This window comes from Bufo bufo, chromosome 10 (assembly GCF_905171765.1).
Source record: "Bufo bufo chromosome 10, aBufBuf1.1, whole genome shotgun sequence".
NCBI classification, from domain to species: Eukaryota; Metazoa; Chordata; class Amphibia; order Anura; family Bufonidae; genus Bufo; species Bufo bufo.
The window spans coordinates 21,113,191-21,132,703 of NC_053398.1; positions in this window are offsets into that span (position 1 = coordinate 21,113,191).

A 19,513-nucleotide genomic window follows, 5' to 3' on the forward strand; every position below is an offset into this window, starting at 1 on the left:
CACAGGCCAGTTATTGTGACGTTTATAGGCACATACATTCCCGATAACGAGACAGATCCTTGGCAAATGTAAAAGGGCCTTAAAGGAGGGGGTACAAATCCCCCACATGTCTCGGTAGGGCATATCATAAGGTGTTGACGGGTAAACCTCTTGAAGGAAACATCGAACTTGTCAACTACTTATAGTTTATCGTTCCAGTTCAGTGAAATGATGTATAAAGCAACTGTGCAAATATTCCAAATGAAATATCATTTTGTGCCTACAGCTCCTGTACAGGCCTATATGTCTCCATGGTAACAGACTGCAAACTAACCCTGTGTAGTCTGATCCTGCAGTCATATTGCATCCATTCATTTCCTAATTCTCAGTCATCGACCAAATTTATGTTATGTGAGGAGTAGCAAACATATAGAAAGCAGGATTAGACTGCACAGAGTTTACTTGTAGTCTATCATTATGGTGACATAGGTCTGCATAGGAGCTGTAGGTACAACCTTGTAGGCGTTATTTTTTTCAGGTGAAATACTTGGGAACAATAACAATTGGTTGTGAAGGTGGACCTTCTCGTTAAGTACTGCAGTTTGCACATATTGCTAAATTAAATTTGTTTTGTTTAGCAGAATCCTAGAAAGGTTCTCATTTATTATAGCCATCCATTCTAGTCCTAACCTCCTGTAGTGGGACAGTGCTTTATATCCATGAGTGGACCGTAGTCTTTCTGGTTTTTAAGAGGTGAAACGGTGTGCAAGTGTGGGCTGGGGCTTCGTGGTGTAGTAGAGGGCTACCCAGGGATCACTGCAAATGATATTAAAGAGGACCTTTCACCTGTATAAACTATGGTAACTGAGTATGCTGACATGGAGAGCGGCACCCGGGGATCTCACTGCACTTACTATTATCCCCGGGCGCCGCTCCGTTCTCCCGTTATAGGCTCCGGTACCTTTGCTTCTTAAGTTATAGTAGGCGGTGTCTTCCCTTGTCCTGTGGGCGTCTCCTTCGCCTAGGCTGCAGCGCTGGCCAATCGCAGCGCACAGCTCACAGCCTGGGAGGTTCTTTTCTCCCAGGCTGTGAGCTGTGCGCTGCGAATGGCCAGAGCTGCAGCCTAGGCGAAGGAGACGCCCACAGGACAAGGGAGGACACCGCCTACTATAACTTAAGAAGCAAAGGTACCGGAGCCTATAACGGGAGAACGGAGCGGCGCCCGGGGATAATAGTAAGTGCAGTGAGATCCCCGGGCGCCGCTCTATATGGCAGCATACTCAGTTCATATAGTTTATACAGGTGAAAGGTCCTCTTTAAGCTGAAGGGAGCAAAAAATCTTTAAACCCTAGATGTGCTGAGATGTTTTTAGAGCGGGAGAAGTAATTATTGATGTGAATTCAGAAAGCCATTATCAAAATGAGGAGAGCGAGGTCAGGCTTGGTTGGAAGTTGGGGTTACCCCAGATATACACTACTCACAAAAAGTTAGGGATATTTGCCTTGTGGGTGAAATTTCAGGATGAACCTAAAATTCACTCCTTTACAGGATAACTTAATGTGACCTTCTCTAAACATTTTCATGCACATGTCCAACTGTTCAGTGTTTAAGTACTTTTTACCCAACTTGCTGTTCTCTAACAAGGAGCTTAACAGCAAAGTTCACAACAGGTTTTTGATCCATGAATCGCCCAAAAGATTTCCTGGTTCATTTAGAATTGGTATTTAAACAGTCCTCCTCATCATGCTGTTCATATTTTGTCATCTTGAGACCAAGACGACACCTAACAGTACCTCTCCATTGCGAAGCTTCAAGCAGGATGTTCTCAGACGGAAGTGGCCACTGAGCTTAGAGTGTCACAGAGTCTCATCAGCAGGTTGTATCAGAGGTACAGAGAGACTGGAAGAGTCACAGAAAGACATAGAAGTGGACGTCATTTGGCCACATCCCACACTGTTGACGGCTTCATTGTGAACAATGCTCTGCGGAACTGGATGATGAATGTCACACAACTCCAGGCACATTTAAGGGAGGTGAGAGGCACACAAGTGTCACGTCAGACCATTCGAAACCGTTTACATCCTTGTGGTCTGCGTGCTAGACAACCTGCAAGGGTACCTGACCACAGGCGTCATTGTCTTGCATATGCGCCAGGGAGCATCTACGCTGGATGAGGGACCAGTGGGCCTCAGTGCTGTTCACTGATGAAAGTCGATTTATGCTGAGCAGAAATTATGGCCGCCAACGATGTTGGAGACTGTTGTCGCCAGACGAGCCTTTGGTGGTGGTGGTGTTACAGTGCGCGCAGGTGTATCTAGTCAATACAGAACTGCCCTACACTTTGTGAATGGTACAGTGACAAGCCCATACTACTTGAAGAACATCATTAATCCAGTCATTGTGCCTCTGCATGAACAACACAGGCCTAATTTCATCTTCATGGAGGACAATGCACCAGCTCATGGAGGTCACATCATTAGGGAACGACTGCTGGAGACTGGGGGACCTCAAATGGAGTAGCCTGCACTTTCTCCAGACCTGAATCCCATTTAAAACCTATGGGATCAGCTGAGTCGCCGTGTAGTGGCTCGTAACTCTGTACCCCAGAACCTCAATGACCTGAGGGCCGCCCTTCAAGAAGAGTGGGATTCCATAACTCAGCAGACTCATGAACAGCAGGAGACGTCGGTGTCAAGCTGTAATTGATGGTAAAGGCCACATGACAAGTTATTGAGACCCTGACATTTTTGTGGGGGTATACCCAGCACTGGGGTTGGCTTTTGTTTCAATAAATTGTTTGAGATGAGGAAATCACCATTGCTGCTTCTACTTAAATGCCCGACTTTCATGATATAATATCACTGTTGCCCGAAGTTTTTACGTTTTCCATAAATTTCACCCGAAACCCAAATATGCCTAACTTCTTGTAAGCGGGGGCATCTGTGGTGAGATATGATTGCCTAAATATTTGACCGAGAGGCACATGTTATGAGATGGTGGGGGTAGCCAGATATAGGGATTTCTCGAAGGACAAAAAGGTGGAGGAGAAGACAGTTGGGCTATAGGTCGCTGGTAGTATTTTTGGATAACTGGTATCCCAAGGCCTCCTTCTGTGTCTATAGGGTATGTTGGGCTGTTCAGGGTGAGGAGGAGCTCCAGATAAAGTAGATGATCTTCCTTTGAAGATTACAAAGGATGTATGCAGGGCCAGACCCCAGAAGGACCCTAAAAAAGTTAAATAATTTTGGGAGTCAGGTAATTGTAATCACATCAATACTGCCAAACCAAGAAATAGTAAGGAAAAGTTCTCCAGGTGTCCAGCAATAATGAACGCACGGCTTCTATAGCCTATGCACTGACAGGGGCCATTGTCACCAGAAAATAATTTACTTTTACTGTTATGGCTGATTGGTGTATATACAGAATAAACACAGGTATATACAGCAAATACACATATACAGCACTATATACAGTATATAAAATATACAATGTACTGTACAAACCTTATACTTATACACAGTATATACAATAAATACAAAGTATATACTGAACTATACACATGTATACAGCTAATACACATATACAGCACTATACACAGTATATACAATACATACAGACATCTTATATATACAGTATAAACAATATGCACACAGCTAATACACATGCTGTGTATATATATATATATATATATATATATACACAGCTATTCATATATACTACACTGCTCAAAAAAATAAAGGGAACACAAAAATAACACATCCTAGATCTGAATTAATTAAATATTCTTCTGAAATACTTTGTTCTTTACATAGTTGAATGTGCTGACAACAAAATCACACAAAAATTTAAAAATGGAAACCAAATTTTTCAACCCATGGAGGTCTAGATTTGGAGTCACACTCAAAATTAAAGTGGAAAAACACACTACAGGCTGATCCAACTTTGATGTAATGTCCTTAAAACAAGTCAAAATGAGGCTCAGTAGTGTGTGTGGCCTCCACGTGCCTGTATGACCTCCCTACAACGCCTGTGCATGCTCCTGATGAGGTGGCGGACGGTCTCCTGAGGGATCTCCTCCCAGACCTGGACTAAAGCATCTGCCAACTCCTGGACAGTCTGTGGTGCAACGTGACGTTGGTGGAGACATGATGTCCCAGATGTGCTCAATTGGATTCAGGTCTGGGGAACGGGCGGGCCAGTCCATAGCATCAATGCCTTCGTCTTGCAGGAACTGCTGACACACTCCAGCCACATGAGGTCTAGCATTGTCTTGCATTAGGAGGAACCCAGGGCCAACCGCACCAGCATATGGTCTCACAAGGGGTCTGAGGATCTCATCTCGGTACCTAATGGCAGTCAGGCTACCTCTGGCGAGCACATGGAGGGCTGTGCGGCCCTCCAAAGAAATGCCACCGCACACCATTACAGACCCAATGCCAAACCGGTCATGCTGGAGGATGTTGCAGGCAGCAGAACGTTCTCCACGGCGTCTCCAGACTCTGTCACGTCTGTCACATGTGCTCAGTGTGAACCTGCTTTCATCTGTGAAGAGCACAGGGCGCCAGTGGCGAATTTGCCAATCTTGGTGTTCTCTAGCAAATGCCAAATGTCCTGCACGGTGTTGGGCTGTAAGCACAACCCCCACCTGTGGACGTCAGGCCCTCATATCCCCCTCATGGAGTCTGTTTCTGACCGTTTGAGCAGACACATGCACATTTGTGGCCTGCTGGAGGTCATTTTGCAGGGCTCTGGCAGTGCTCCTCCTGTTCCTCCTTGCACAAAGGCGGAGGTAGCGGTCCTGCTGCTGGGTTGTTGCCCTCCTACGGCCTCCTCCACGTCTCCTGATGTACTGGCATGTCTCCTGGTAGCGTCTCCATGCTCTGGACACTACGCTGACAGACACAGCAAACCTTCTTGCCACAGCTCGCATTGATGTGCCATCCTGGATAAGCTGCACTACCTGAGCCACTTGTGTGGGTTGTAGACTCCGTCTCATGCTACCACTAGAGTGAAAGTACCGCCAGCATTCAAAAGTGACCAAAACATCAGCCAGGAAGCATAGGAACTGAGAAGTGGTCTGTGGTCACCACCTGCAGAACCACTCCTTTATTGGGGGTGTCTTGCTAATTGCCTATAATTTCCACCTGTTTTCTATCCCATTTGCACAACAGCATGTGAAATTGATTGTCACTCAGTGTTGCTTCCTAAGTGGACAGTTTGATTTCACAGAAGTGTGATTGACTTGGAGTTACATTGTGTTGTTTAAGTGTTCCCTTTATTTTTTTGAGCAGTGTATATATGTACACACAGGAGACTGACAAGTGGTGTGATAAGCAGCAAACAAATTAATTTAATATATGCGCTCATTTACATAGGCTACGCCCCCAAACACCACCAACTCAATCCTTCACAGTGACAAGTAGTGCATCCTCACCCCCCATGTATAGAAGCTGTCGTATGGAAAGCCTGTCCTTATTGCACATAGCGACCAATCACAGCACAGCTTTCATTTTCCTCACAGCTGATTAGCAAATGTAAGCAGCACTCTGATTGGTTGCTATGGGTAACCAGGACAGTTGTGATCAATGAGGCTCCTCTTCAGTGGAGCCTTGTAGCCCCGCCCCCTGGCTCCACCTGTCCTACAGCTCTGCACACCTCTGCCTGATTATGATGTCATAGAGTCGTCTGACCTGGCCATTATGACATCATGAGATGTTATATAAGGAGCTGCTGAGCAGAATCTCTCTGAGGGTTCCAGTTGGAGTAGTAGGGTGAGTCTGCTGTGTCTCGGTGTCCTGGGAAATCCTTAATCTGCCTCCTGTACCCCCAATATCTTTTATTTTATTTTAATTTTGTCTTATTTCCCCTTCTTTCTGATAGAGAAGATGGAGACCTTCCGAGGAGACACAACACATGAGGGGCTTTAGTGGAGTGGGGCAGAGGTGAAAGTCAGCCCGGGCCCAGTGCCTTAGACAAAGTTGCCTACTGGTCTGAATTAGCAGAGAAGCCTTGATGACTCTTTCAGAGACGTTCCCGGCAAATTCGGGTTGTCCCAGGCCAAAGATAGATGGGGCTTGTGGAAGCCCCGCCCAGAAGTGGGCATTCTTAGTGGCTTTGGGTTATACCTGGGGGCTTAAATTCCCTGAGTTTACCAACAAGAATAAGTTTCATATGGTCAGTGGGGTCCTGACGAATGACGGGACCACATAAGAAGACCCCAGTATTATACATGGTGTCGATTCCTGAAGGTGGCACATAAGAAGACCCCAGTATTATACATGGTGTCGATTCCTGAAGGTGGCACATAAGAAGACCCCAGTATTATACATGGTGGATGGTGTCGATTTCTGAAGGTGGCACATAAGAAGACCCCAGTATTACATGTGGTATATGTTGGGTGTGGCCCCTGGTGCCTTGGGGGGACACATAAGGAGACCCTATTATAAGTGACATTGGGTCCTGACGCCTGAAGAGGACAGCTAAGAAGACCCCAGTAATAACTCGTATCACATGGTAGGAGGGACCCCTGATGCAGATGTTACATTGGGGCCCCAGAGTTCGGCCCCTGGCCTCCAGACTAATCTTGTTTTCTCCATTTCCAGATTCAGTCACTGGATTTTTCTTCGGAAATGCGGTAAATAATGGCGTCTTCTTCATGACTCGTCTTTCTATGTTCCCTATGGGGTCAATTACATTTTGGGGTCTTTCCTATTTTTTGGGGGGAGATTTTGTCTCAGATAAAGTCTGGGGGCCAGATTTATCATGACTCTGACAGCTCACTCCACTTTAACATATGGCTAAAGTCAGTTTTAGCCAAGTCAGATTTATGATCGGCCCTTTAATAAATGTGGTTTGACGGTAGCAGTTTATCCGTCAGTAAGCAGCTTTACAAAAGTCGCACATCTTTACGAAAAAGTCGCACGTTTTTATGAAAAAGTCGCATGTTCTATTAAAAAGTCTCATAAGATAAGCATGGTCCTCACTGGAGTGAAATTGCGACTTTTTTGTGACTTTTTAAATAGTCCCAATAGTAAATCTGTCTAGAGATTCATTTACATAAGAAAACACGCCCACTTTCAGAAAACTGGCGAGCATAGTGCAGAGCAGAAAAAAGTCGCAAATTTGTGCGTAGTTTTAGCGTTTGGGACTTTTTTTGGGACTTTTTCACTCCATTATTCTGACCTGAGCTAATGATAAATCTGGCCCTGGGTGTATAAAGTGTCTGCCCCCCTGAACCCCATGTTCCAGAGGAGATGTAGAGGGAATCTCCAGAAGTGGAGTCAGGCTGTAATCCAGGACATGATTTCTCATCCTGAGTTATAGCCGCCATTATAACGGCGGATTCCCACGTCTCCATACAGAGGGGATAGTGGCCCCATTACTGCCCCCACACAGGAGCGCCCCCCAGCTGCACCTCACAGTAGTATTTTTCTAGTAGTTCTACCTAGTAGTGCCCACATAGTCCTGCACTATAATCCAGTTCCCGCGGCAGATTCTCGTCCTCTCAGCTGCCGCTGTCGACCGAAGTATACTGGAAAATGAGAGGAATACTCCCCCGCTATCCCCTATCAGACGTCATGGTATATCCCACATACGTCACATACATGTCTATGGCTGATAACCCGTCCATCACTGGATATTATTTTATCTAATAGACTTTGGCGCACATTTATTATGTAGTTTATGTCAGGATCTCGTGAAGATTGCACCACTAAAATATCACCAGTGATGGCGGGCGACACTTTAGCAGTAAAATTTGTCACTTTTCTTGTCAGTCACCAAATACAAAAGAGACACGGTTTACTCCAGATTTATTCCTTACAATAGGCGGATACGGCACAGATTTTGACGTAAATCTACTTTCATCATACAGAGGAGATTATTTATGAAACTGAAAGGAAAACGGTCTTTGTTGCCCATAGCAACCGATCACAGCCCACAGCAACCAATCACCGATCAGCTTTCAGTTTCCAAGAGCAGAATTTGAAATGTAAGCAGCTCTGTGATTGGTTGCTATGGGCAACAAAGACACTTTTTCTTTCAGTTTCATAAATCTCCCCCCTTAGATTTCATTTCCCTTCTGTCAGAGACTTCAAAATACGCAAAATGTATTACAAGGCGTCTACATGAATAAATTTGGTGCAAACAATTACAAAGATTACCACTCTGCGTAAATCTGGGCCTTTGTAATTCGAATGCCCTCGGTTTTCAGACTTTGTGCTCCATGTCAGTGAATAGAACCAGTCACTGCTTACATTCAAAACCTGAAACCCCCTTCCTGACCTCGTCCTGCTCACAGCGCTGTGGGTTTGTTACAGTGTAGAGGATAAGATGCTGCAAAGTCTGCCCACGTAGTGACCTGAGTGAGACGTCTTATTGTAGACAAGGTTTCTGGAGGTTTCTGTCTCGGTGATTCTTCTCTTCCAGTTTATGGATCTACAGGATGATGAGGAGCAGAGTCTACAGACTGGAGCGCACTGCGTGAGTGTATACAAGGGGCTCCGCTCATATTAGGATGTGTCCACATTTCTCCTCAGCGTTACCTTGAGGGTTTCGGTCACTTTTGGGGACAGGAATAGCGCAGCGTACAGGACTATCCTCAGCGTCCAAATGACAGGAATCTCAACGGATCCAGAATGACCCCATTATAGTGAATAGGCTGTGCTGTAGGATGGGTCAGGCAGAGCTCCACATACCCCATTATGAGCAGAAGCCAGGCCATAGTGCTGAGAGAACCAGGGGCGTAATAATTAGGGCCCCTCTTCACCATGACCACCTTCATTGGCGAGTTTAGAGCATGGAAAGCTTATGATTATTTTGGTCTTCCTCATGCAAAGGGGTAATGCACCCAGTGATGTCACACTACAGAGGTAATGCATCCAATGATGTCACACTACAGGGGTAATGCACCCAGTGATGTCACACTACGGGGATAATGCACCTAGTGATGTCACACTATGGGGATAATGCACCCAGTGATGTCACACTACGGGGATAATGCACCCAGTGATGTCACACTACAGGGATAATGCACACAGTTATGTCACACTATAGGGATTATGCACCCAGTGATGTCACACTATAGGGATAATGCACCCAGTGATGTCACACTACAGGAATAATGCACCCAGTGATGTCACACTACAGGGATGATGCACCCAGTGATGTCACACTACAGAGATAATGCACCTAGTGATGTCACACTACAGTGATAAGGCATCCAATGATGTCACACTACAGGTATAATGCACCCAGAGATGTCACACTTCAGGGATAATGCACCCAGTGATGTCACACTACAGGGATAATGCCCACTATGATCTCATACCACGGGTAAAATATATAACGATGTCATCATCAATTATGTATTCTGAATGGTAATGGGCCCCCTTAGCTGTTGGGCCCCATAGCAGCCACTAGGCCCTGGTAGTTCCCAGCCACGGAACATGACACAGAAAATCACACAGAACGTTTTTTCTATTGAAACGCTGAACCCCATTCCTGACCTAGTCCTGCTCACACAGCTGAGGACTTGTTTCTATGTGTCTGTAAATACATGTAGAAATAGCTTTTGCTTGTGAGGAAGTAGAGGAAGAGATGCTGCAGAGTCCTCCTTGTAGTGAGCTGAGTGATACGTATTTTTATAATTGTGGTTTTTATGTTATAAACTCTGCAAACTGTCAGTGAATGTAACCAGAGCCGTATTGTTCTGTTCTGTTCTGTTCCAAGGATCTCCAGAGAAAGGCCTTCTGTGAAGCCCGGCTGGGCACGCCTGATGTAAGTGTGAAGAGGGAGCAATGCTGAGGCCGCACCCCAGATCTCATGGTCAGCGGGGTGCTCTCCTCTGTAGAGTGTAAGCTCTTATGGGCTGGGACCTCTCTCCTGTAGAGTGTAAGCTCTTATGGGCAGGGACCTCTCTCCTCTGTAGAGTGTAAGCTCTTATGGGTGGGGACCTCTCTCCTCTGTAGAGTGTAAGCTCTTATGGGCAGGGACCTCTCCTGTAGAGTGTAAGCTCTTATGGAAAGGGACCTCTCACCTGTAGAGTGTAAGCTCTTATGGGCAGGGACCTTTCTCCTCTGTAGAGTGTAAGCTCTTATGGGCAGGGACCTCTCTCCTATAGAGTGTAAGCTCTTATGGGCAGGGACCTCTCTCCTGTAGAGTGTAAGCTCACCTCAGCCGTGTTAGCCCCCCCCCATATGAAAATTTTTGAACAAAACAAATGCAGTTGGTTAGATCTTTGTTAGATCAGGTTAGATCAATTGTTCTTTGCGTTAGATCTCATACAGAAGTAGAGATATTAACAGTTATTTGCAGGGGGGGCTAACCCGTCATCAGCCCCCCCCCCCCCCTTATCAAAAAATTGACTAAACAATTAGCTATTTTGGAAGATATTTGTTAGATCAGGTATGATCAACTAGTTGTTTTGTTAGATCTCACATAATTACAGACTTATTAAGTGATTAATGAGGGGGGAGCTAGCCCCCCACATGCAATTTTCAGGTAAAATTTGATGCAGAGTAATAGGCCTTCGTTAGATCCGGTAAGATCAAGTGGTTTCAATGTTAGATCTCATATAATTACAGAGATATTTCACATAAAAACACAGATATTAGGTAGTATTATTAAATAGGGGGGCTAGCCCCCCCACATGCAATTTACTGGTAAAATTTGATTCAGGCTAATAGGCCTTTGTTAGATCCAGTAAGATCAAGTGGTTTGAACGTTAGATCTCATTTAATTACAGAGATATTTCACATAAAAACACAAATATTAGGTAGTATTAAATAGGGGGGCTAGCCCCCCCACATGCAATTTTCTGGTAAAATTTGATTCAGGCTAATAGGCCTTTGTTAGATCCGGTAAGATCAAGTGGTTTTAACATTAGATCTCATATAATTACAGAGATATTATGAATATTTGGTATTACATAAGGGGGGCTACCCCCCCACATGCAATTTTCTGGTAAAATTTCATTCAGGCTAATAGGCCTTCGTTAGATCCGGTAAGATCAAGTGGTTTCAATGTTAGATCTCATATAATTACAGAGATATTATGGATATTTGGTATTACATAAGGAGGAGCTAGCCCCCCTATTTAATACTACCTAATATCTGTGTTTTCATGTGAAAAATCTCTGTAATTATATGAGATCTAACGTTGAAACCACTTGATTTTACCAAATCTAACGAAGGCCTATTAGCCTGAATGAAATTTTACCAGAAAATTGCATATGGGGGGGCTAGCCCCCCTATTTAATACTACCTAATATCTGTGTTTTCATGTGCAATAACGTCTGAGAGATATATTGATAGGAGTACAGACTAGGAAGGCAGTTATAGTAGCAAGTAGCAGGCTGTGGAAATAACAGCGTGCATCATGTAAGCAGAAAGATGCTGTAATAACAAGAGCAATGAGAGACATAGCCACACGTATATAGTGCCATCCAGAGGACGTACTCAATAATCAGACACTATGTTTCTATTATAAACATCAGGCAGGCAGACATCGCTGATAATTTAAAAATTTTAATAGTAGAGTTCTAATTGATTTATTTTAAGGACAAGTAATAAATGCTATATTTTATAATTAATTAACACGTGTCAGCCTAGGGACCCTGATGGTCTTAGTGGCCAAATGTAAATAAAATAATATAAAGTCCCAACACGTGTTAGGGAGATAAATGTAAATCCATCCAGTCCTGGTATCTTCACTCTGCTTCAGACAATCGCTGGTTCGAGGACCGTATTTTACGCCCTCTAAGACACACCTAGGTTTTAGAGGAGGATAATAAGAAAAAAATATTTTCCATTACACCTCAGGTCAGACCAGCAATCAGACCCCCAATGTTAATCAGACCTCAGCTTACAGCCCCAATCAGACCCCCAATGTTAATCAGACCTCAGATCAGACCCCCATGTCAGACATCATCCCCCATCCATCAGCCCCCCATGTCAGCCATCATGCCTCCATGTCAGCCATTAGCCCCCCATGTCAGCCATCAGCCCCCCCCATGTAAGCCATCATGCCCCCATGTAAGCCATCATACCCCCATGTAAGCCATCATGCCCTCATGTAAGCCATCATACCCCCATGTAAGCCATCATACCCCCATGTAAGCCATCATACCCCCATGTAAGCCATCATGCCCTCATGTAAGCCATCATACCCCCATGTAAGCCATCATACCCCCATGTCACATTTCTCCCCCTCCATGTCAAATCACCCCCCTATGTCACATCAGCCCTCTATATCTGCAAGCACATAAGAAGTATGGTGCAATTTATTGCATAATTTAAGAAATCTTTTACGTCATCTATTTTATCTTTTTTACTTTTATTTTTTCAATGTATTTTCTATTTTTATACGATTGTCAAATGTGCTTAGGTGTTTTAGGGTATACTTGCTTTTATGTACATAATAGGCAAAGGTTATGGAACATTGATCCACACCAACCTAGAACTGAGTGCAATTGCACCACTTGATTTAATTGTACTATATTTGTTGACCAATGACCAATGTTTTATATCCCATCACTACCAAGTACTTATATGCAATCATGAGCAAACACGGGATGTACATGTAACATATCGTAACACCTATTTCTTATATATGTTCTTGGAATACTTGCTTTTTTTTTCTTTTTTTTATTAAAGGTTTTATATTTCCATTTGAATATCCCAGATATTTTGTGTGCCCTCCAATTTTCCTCTTTTTATTGTACTCATTTACCTGGGCAGAGGGTGTGGTCCTGGGAGCGAGCACCGTCTCTATGGTTAGTGCTTGTTGGTGGGCCACTGTTTACAACCTATCCCTTTTTTACTATATGTCACTTATAATAATGGGGTCTTCTTATGGGTCCACCCAAGCCACCAGGGTCCCCATCCACCATATACCACATATAATGCTGGGGTCTTTTTATGCACCACCTTAAGAAACCAGGGGCCCCATACACCGTGTATAACAATGGGGTCTCCTTATGTGGCCACTCAAGCTATAAGAGGCTTCACCCACCATATACCACATATAATCCTGGGGTCTTCTTATGTGACCCCCCTCAGACACCCGGGTTGACTTTCACCTCTGTCCCCCACTATAGCCCCCCCCCCCCCACATGCTGTGCCCCCTCTTTTGTCACTTACATCATCCAGACGTCGGCGGAAAGTCTCCATCTTCTCTATCAGAAAGATGGGAAATGAGAAAAAATAAAGAAGATATTGGGGGATATTGGTGATATTGGGGGAACAGGAAATAAAGAAGATATTAGGGGGCAGGAAATAAAGAAGATATTGGGGGCAGGAAATAAAGAAGGTATTGGAGGGAACATGAAATAAAAAAGATATGGGGGGTGGTAAATAAAGACGTATTGGTCTAGCAGAAAATAAAGAAGACATTGGGGTAACAGGAAATAAAGAAGACATTGGGGTAACAGGAAATAAAGAAGACATTGGGGTAACAGGAAATAAAGAAGACATTGGGGTAACAGGAAATAAAGAAGACATTGGGGTAACAGGAAATAAAGAAGATATTGGGGTAACAGGCAGCAGATTAGGGATTTCCCAGGACACCGAGACACAGCAGACTCACCCTACTACTCCAACTGGAACCCTCAGAGAGATTCTGCTCAGCAGCTCCTTATATAACATCTCATGATGTCATAATGGCCAGGTCAGACGACTCTATGACATCATAATCAGGCAGAGGTGTGCAGAGCTGTAGGACAGGTGGAGCCAGGGGGCGGGGCTACAAGGCTCCACTGAAGAGGAGCCTCATTGATCACAACTGTCCTGGTTACCCATAGCAACCAATCAGAGTGCTGCTTACATTTGCTAATCAGCTGTGAGGAAAATGAAAGCTGTGCTGTGATTGGTCGCTATGGGCAACAAGGACAGGCTTTCTATACAATTGCTTTTATACATGAGGTGCAGCATGTTATGTTTTTGAAAATTTTGGGAGTTGTCTAAAAATGGGCGAGGTTTTGGCAAATCCCCCTCCCCAACTTGGCCAGATGACTTGCTTCCCACTGCTGGCTTCCCACTCTTTCTCCTCCAGGCCTATAATGCTCCCTCGCTGGAATCATCCGGTTTGACATCTCCTGCAGCCAATCACTGTCCAGATCCCTTTGTGTCATGTGACCTTTTATCACATAAGGGTCGCCGGTGACCGCTGTGGCTGGTGATTGGCTGCAGGCGATGTCAAACCAGATGTTTCCAGCGAGGAAGCATCGTAGGCCAGGAGGAGCCAGCACTGGGAAGCAGGTAAGTAAGCTTCCCTTTATACAGGTCCTTACCCACCAAGTTTCGGGTAAGATTTATCAAACTGGTGTAAAGTAGAACTGGCTTAGTTGCACATAGCAACTAATCAGATTCCACCTTTCATTTTTCACAGTTCCTTTGGAAAATGAAAGGTGGAATCTGATTGGTTGTCATGGGCAACTAGGCCAGTTTTACTTTACACCAGTTTGATAAATCTCCCCTGGAGCACTCTAACTACTAAATCTCCCATCTCCCATCATGTTTTGCAGCATTTCAGCTGCCATTCAACTTTTACACCCCTGTATTTGCCGTTGTATTCAGTAAAGTTAAAGTGTTCATGATTTTCCTCTTTAAATGGGACCCACTCGTCCTACAAGCATCCACCATGTTGAGGTCCATATACTCATTTGTCTTTTTTTTTTCTATACATTTGTGAATATCCACAAAATCAACAAGACCTCAGATACTTTAGTGTTTATAGCTTTAGCCGTGTCTGCAATATTTAGCCTGTGGGCAGTCTTTCAACATTCAGTCCCGTAAACACTCACTCCCGATCCTGCCTTCTGCACCTTAGTTCTGACCCTGCTCTTTGGACCTCTGTCCCCTCTGTCAGTTCCCTCTTGTCCTAAAACAAATATTTATTCTGCTAGACATGGAAGATCTAAGCAAATCTTTGCAACCAACTTTCCAAAAATTCTGCAGCCTATTACATTGTGGTGCTATAGCATCACAATGAGCGTAAAAGCAACATGTCACCATTAAAGTAGAGGTCCATAAGCCCCCAGAATCTGTCCGAATTCCAGCTCGATAACTAAGTCAGAAATGCTAAAATGGCAATTTTTTTTGAATTTTTGGGGGAAAAAAAGCTCTCTAACCATTCAACATGTGTAGCACTTTCTGTATCGCAAGGAACGCAAGGTGCATGGGGTTGTGACTTGCACGTTGATGTGACACCACAGTCGGAAAAGGTCTAAAGTCAGTGGTGCACATTTACTATGGTGTTTGCGTCTGTTTTTAGGCGTAAAAATGCTGTTTTAGACAGTCAATTTTTTTTAGTCGCATGTACTACTGAAATTGCACCAGTTTTGGAGGCTTTTGTGCCTCGTTCGACTATATTGAAGTTTTAGACTAATTCAGAAGTTTTCAAACTTTTGCAACTTTTTTCCGTTTCTGTTCTGTTATTTTACAGGTCCATATGCGGAACAATTCATTTCAATGGGTCCACAAAAAAAAATGAAATGACTCAATGTGCATTTTGTTTTTCCGTATGTTCGCATGTTCGTTACGCAAAAAAATAGAACATGTCCTATTCTTGTCTGTTTTGCAGACAAGGACAGGCATTGTTACGATGGATCCGCAAAAAAAATGGATCCAACACGGATGTCACACAGATGTCACCATGAGCCCTAATTTTTAGGCCATTATACAGGGCTGCTGTACTTTTCCTGAGTGGTGAAGTGCGACTTTTTTTTTTTGCGCTAAACGTCACACTTTCATGGAGACGTGACACTTTTCACAGCTCATTTGCGCCTTTCTTTCATGCGCATATTAATTCGACCAGTCTAAGTGAATATGAACCTGTCTTACTGAAAAAGAACCACTAGAGGTCAGACTAATAATACGCCTAGTCCAGGGATCCTCAACCTGTGGCCCTCCAGCTGTTGCAAAACTACAACTCCCTGCATGCCCTAATAGCTCTAGGCTGTCCAGGCATACTGGGAGTTGCAGTTTTGCCACAACTGGAGGGCCACAGGTTGGATTTCCCTGCCCTAGTCTAATTTATGAAGTTCTGTGCGACTTTTAATAAATACTCGGCAGAAGACAGATAGATGAATCAAATACGCCAGTCTAAATTTACGGAAAAACAGGCACGCTTGAAAAATGTGCCCCACTGTTTCGCCTCATTCTACACTGTCCATGATTAGGCATCATGCACATGAGCGTATTTTCGGTACACGTCCGTTGAACAAAAACCGCGTATCGGAACGTGGACCCATTCATTTCAACAGGGTGACCAAAAATGAATACAGCAGACGGATGTCACCCGTCACATATTGGGTGATGGAATACAGTCTACTGCTATGTCAGGCTGGGAAGATGACTGATGAGTGGACGAAAGTCCGGAAAAATGTCTGCCCCCCCTCCCATGGTCACTGCTAGTGTTGAGCGAATCTCAGTTAACTAAGTGAAATTCGATCCGAATTTTAAGAAAAATTTGATTCGCCACAAATACAAAATTTATTACTACTTCAAATCTTCCTGAAATGGCAGTAAAAAAAAGAAAAAATACATACTCTCCTCATCCATTTGATCACGAAGAGGCCGCCGCGGCCATCTTCATTGAAGAAAACGTGCTAATTCTCGTGGGTGACATGTGACATCACCACGTCATCACGCTGGATGTGCACGGTGACGTCAATACTCATGAGAATTGGCGTGTTTTTTTCAATCAAGATGGTCGCGATAGCCTCTCCGCAATCAAATGGATGAGGTAGGTATTATTTTGTTTTAACCCGTCACTAACCCCCTGATAGGCTGAATGCGTCTCTCAGATGCTGCAAACAGCGTTGAATGGGTTTAAATGGCAGGGGAAGGGGGGCGCGATTGCCGTTCCCTGTCATTGCACTCGCTCCTTACAATGGAATGCGATTCATTACAAAGTAGTTTGTAACCAATCAAATTTCTTGTCGAAGTTCGGCGAAGCTGCCAAATAGAATTTTTGAAAACTTTGCTCATCACTTGTCACTGCTATATATCTCTAAGAAACTAGTTGAGGGAGACGCTCGGTGACACTGGTTGACATGCACTACATTTTCAGACATATGCCTCGTCCCTTAAAGGGGTTATCTTATCTGAGACCTCGGTGGCATATCGCTGGGATCCGCACCTATCGAAAGAATGGGACCCACAAAGTGAACGAAGAGCAGCCGCACATGTGCGTCCACCATCCATTCATTTCTATAGGACTTCCAAATATAACCGAGCGCTGGCTCAGCTATTTCCGTCAGAATGGAGCGATAGCCGCTCTCCCATAGAAATGAATGGAGAGCACGCCATGCATGAGCAGTGCACTCTCCTCCACTTTCGGGGACACGTTTTAGAGATAGGTGCGGGTCTCAGAGGTGGGACCAGCATCTATCTGACTTTGAGGGCAGAAACAACCCCTTTAAGGCTACCCGCACATAGGTCCAGGCTGTCTTGCAGAAATTTTTGCACAAATTTCCGTGTGGATTTCCCGCACCAAATCTGCACCAAAAACCGCATGTCTTACTTTTATGTATTGGTGCGGATTTGTTGCGGTTTCGCCACAGATCTCACTGTTGCATTAGGGTGAAATCCGCACAAAAGAGCAGCACAAAGATTTGACAGGCTGCGGACTTCAAAAAATCCTTGCGGCGGGTCAGTTTCCGCACAGAGCAAAAAAGCAAAGTGTACATGAGATTTGTCTAATCTAATACACTCTGCTGGCACTGTAATACACGGCGTTTTTTTTTCTTACCGAAGAATCTGCGCGGAAAAACCAGAAATAATCTGCCTCGTGTGCATGTAGTCTTATATATACAGGGCACGTATCGGAGTCATGATTAGTGCACTGCTGATCCGGAAAAGGAAAAACGGTATATGCACATGGTTCTGGAAAATCTGCAGTCTACCAGCTAAGTAGATGAGCTTTTTTTAAATGTCATGTTTCCCTGCATGGAAATTGACCTGTGGTACAGATTTCGAAATCCACAAAAATCTGTACGCAGCAGTGTAATTTATGCAGATTTTCGTGCGGATTTTGCTGTGTTTCCGCACAGAATCCGCACCAAGATCTGCATGTGTAATTTGTGGATTTTGTCACAGATGTTGCCCCCGATTTTTCACCCTTTGCATTGCAATGGGTGAAATCTGCACCGAAATTACGCACAAACAATTGACTTGCTGCAGAGGAAAATTTCCGCACATACTATGCAGCGGATTTTCTCCACGAACATCCACATGCGAAATCTGCACATAATACGCATTGCGAGGCCAATTAATGTACTGCTATATGCCACTTTTGTTGCGTATTTCACTCGCAGATCAGATCAGTCACAAAATCTGCCACTATTCCCCGCTCAACCCACTTTCCGAATAGGTCTAAAAAAAAAAGAGGTGCGGTGTGAGCGGGGAGGAGGGCGGGCCAGCATTATTTATTTTGTACTCCAGTTTTTGGCCTAGAAAATGACTTAAAGGGGTTGTCTTATCTCAGACAATGGCGGCATATCGCTAGGATATGTCCCCATTGTCTTATAGGTGGGGGTGCCAGTGCTGGGACCCGCACCTATATCAGGAACGGAGCCCCGCAACGTGGTGGCTGGAGGACCAAGCGGTCTCCCCATAGAAGTGAATGGCAGCACACCGCGCATGACTGGCCACCGCCCCCATTCACTTTTATGGGCCAGCGCTCTGCTTTTTTCAGCGGCCGCATATAAAATGAATGGAGGGCGGCTGTGCATGTGCTTTCGGGGCTCCGTTCTCAATATAGGTGCCGGTCCCAGCGCCGGGAACTCACACCTATAAGACATCGTCAGAGATGAGACAACCCCTTTAAATCTACGCCAGCAAGGGAGCTGCCGTTGATTTTGGACTGTCACGCGTCCTGCTGGAGGAAGCGAAAACGTTTTATAGAGGCCTGCGCCTCCAGATAACTTTAGTGCTTCCTCCAGCAATGCAGGCACCGGTCTTAGCAAATGTGCCCCCGTGTGCATGCACTCTAAGGCCTCATGCACACGACCGTGCCTTTTTTTGCGGTCCACAAACTGCGGATCCCCAAAAAACGGAAGCCGCCCGTGTGCCTTCCGCAATTTGCCCATTGTAGAAATGCCTATTCTTGTCTGCAAAACGGACAAGAATAGGACATGCTATATTTTTTTTACGCAGCCTCGGAACGGAGCAACAAATGCGGACAGCACACGGAGTGCTGTCCGCATCTTTTGCGGCCCCATTGAAGTGAATGGGTCCGCACCCGAGCCGCAAAAACTGCAAAAACTCGGACCCGAAAAACGGTCGTGTGCATGAGGCCTAAGGTAGAGATTTGTATGCAGAAAATCTGCAGTTTTTCTGTTCAACCCCATTGAAGTCTATGGGGAAAAGTACTCTACAGAAGATGCGGAATCACACAAAGAATAGACATGCTGCAGATTTCTGTGATGGTCACAGGGACTGGCGTTTGGTCTTGGGTCCTGCACAGCAGTGCGGGCACAATTATACAGATGCCACTGTGCAGGCAGTTTTTCCACGACTGTTAGCGTGTATGG